This window comes from Ursus americanus, chromosome 36 (assembly GCF_024610735.1).
Source record: "Ursus americanus isolate L20-20 chromosome 36, mUrsAme1.1.p, whole genome shotgun sequence".
Classification (NCBI taxonomy): domain Eukaryota; kingdom Metazoa; phylum Chordata; class Mammalia; order Carnivora; family Ursidae; genus Ursus; species Ursus americanus.
In genome coordinates this window covers 1,146,161-1,148,743 of record NC_142162.1, presented here as the reverse complement: position 1 = coordinate 1,148,743, position 2,583 = coordinate 1,146,161, and the positions used below count along the sequence as shown (strand labels likewise).

Below are 2,583 nucleotides of genomic sequence, written 5' to 3'. Positions count from 1 at the left end.
CTAGGATGTTGCCCTTGTTTACATGATCCAAAATGCCCCTGTGTGGTCAATTAAAAATTGATTACTATGACGGAAAAAGGAAGAATTGCTTTGAGGACAAAGTCCAGCCCTGAAGCATGAAACTAAAGGAATCAAAAAGCAGTCTCATAGTGTGTGAGAAATGAAAGAGTTTGTTATATACTCCAGTGAACAATTTTTAAAACAGCCTTTTTGAGTCCAGTGTGTTAGGTGCCAACAGCCCATGTTTCTTCACAAGGACATGTTTCCATGCCAAGCATTCTGTCTGTCCTGAATGACACAGCACACCTCATATATAAATGCGGTGGTACTGATAGCAGTTGAGTTTTTTCAAACAATCTGGGCAATTTTTATTATATTTAAGGGAAGGGCAGAGGCACCGACTACAGAAGATGTGGCCACATTCTGTAGAGTAAGTGTGTCGCCTACTCAGTTCAGTCTCAGAGTACCCATCCATACAAATTCGACATCGGATATAACCAGGTACTGTGCAACTTAGAGCTTCTTCTTCCAGGGCATTATGGCAGGTACTGTTGGTCACATACACATCTCTGTTTCTCATCAACTCCTCCCTATCCCTGCTCACTACAGAGCTACCAATTTGGCCTTGGAGTGACCTTGCATTTCCCTCTGGCCACCTCCTTTCTTCAGTAATCACAACAGAGTCATGGCAAGTTAGGTCAATCACTGTAGGTTCTAGGATTCACAGGTGAGGTCAACTATTTCGTCACTTTCCCTGAGATCTATCAGTTCTGCTTCTAAGACCATCTCGGGAGTTGGGCCTCTTTCCCCAGCTGTATGGAATTCTTGGGTTTGTCTGGAATTCACCATGCTACCATAGCACATTCTTATATTCATTATGCTTGTTGGATCCAGTCTTCAGAGAAGTGATCTGTGCCAAAGTTTACAGTGAAAGTTCAAGTCCCCAGTGTCTCACAGCTGTTGGTCAGTTACTCTCTGACTTACATAAGAATTTAGAGGCCAGAGTTTCTGGCATATTTGAACTCTGATTCTGGTTCTTCTTGTCTCCACCTACACAACCACTGTGTTCCCACGTGGGTGAGTGGGTATAGGTTTGTGACTTTTAAGACAACTCAATCTGAATTTTTAATGGAAAAAAAGAGAGAGAGGGAGAAATTAAGTTCTGGTAATATCTAAAGTAAGATTGGTAAGTAGTGTAAAATGGATAAATATCCAGAGAAAAAAATGTGTACTCAAAATATTTTGAGTGATGCTGTTAGGGCTCAGACCGTTCCCGGACACTATTGTTTCTTACAGATATGTGTATGGAATTATCTTTACCTTGCCACTACCACTTAGGATAGGGTTTGCACAAGAAGAGAATATTTTTCGTTGGAACCGGGTTTTTTCCAAATGTACCTGAGTGCTGTGTTCCTCGGGTTTAACTCATGCTCCCAAAAGCACAGTGATGATGTTAGGGCTCAGACCGTTCCTGGGCACTGTTGTTTCTTACAGATAAGCGTATGGCATTTTCTTTACCTTGGCACAAGCACTTATAATAGGGTTTGCAAGGGAAGAAAATATATTTCGTTGGAAGCCGGTTTTTGCCAAATGTGTCTCAGTGCTGTTTGCCTCGGTTTAACTCATGCTACCAAAAGCACAGTGATGATGTTAGGGCTCAGACCATTCCTGGGCACTGTTGTTTCTTACAGATAAGTGTATGGCATTTTCTTTACCTTGCCACAACCACTTATGATAGGGTTTCCACATCAAGAAAATATTTCTCGTTGGAACTCCTTTTTTCCCAAATGTGCCTCAGTGCTATTTTCCTCGGGTTTAACTCATGCTACCAAAAGAAAAGTGATGATGTTAGGGCACAGACCATTCCTGGTCACTGTTGTTTCTTACAGATTAGTGTATGGCATTTACTTTACCTTGCTACAACCACTTCTGATAGGGTATGCACGTGAAGAAAATATTTTCGTTGGAAGGCGGTTTTTCCCAAATATGTCTCAGTGCTGTGTTCCTCGGGTTTAACTCATGCTGCCAAAAGCCCAGTGATGATTTTAGGGCTCAGACCGTTCCTGGGCACTGTTGTTTCTTACAGATAAGCGTATGGCATTTTCTTTACCTTGCCCCAACCACTTATGATAGAGCTTGCACATCAAGAAAATATTTCTCGTTGGAACTCCTTTTTTCCCAAATGTGCTCAGAGCTATTTTCCTCGGGTTTAACTCATGCTACCAAAAGCACAGTGATGATGTTAGGGCTCAGACCGTTCCTGGGCACTTCTGTTTCTTACAGATAAGTGTATGGCATTTACTTTACCTTGCCACAACCACTTGTGATAGGGTTTGCACGTTAAGAAAAATTTTTTCATTGGAAACCGGTTTTTGCCAAATGTGTCTCAGTGCTGTGTTCCTCGGGTTTCACTCATGCTACCAAAAGCACAGTGATGATGTTAGGGCTGACACCATCCCTGGGTACTGTTGTTTCTTACAGATAAGTGTGTGGCATTTTCTTTACATTGCTACAACCACTTTTGATAGGGTTTGCACATAAAGAAAATATTTTTCGCTGGAAGAGGGTTTTTGTCAAATATGT

At 41.7% G+C, this 2,583-nt stretch overlaps 1 pseudogene; it reads right to left on the bottom strand.

Moving 5' to 3' along the window:
* Window positions 1-307: 307 nt before the first annotated feature.
* Window positions 308-876, bottom strand: LOC123791284 (E3 ubiquitin-protein ligase RNF4 pseudogene; annotated as a pseudogene).
* Between the last annotated feature and the right edge of the window lie 1,707 nt (window positions 877-2,583).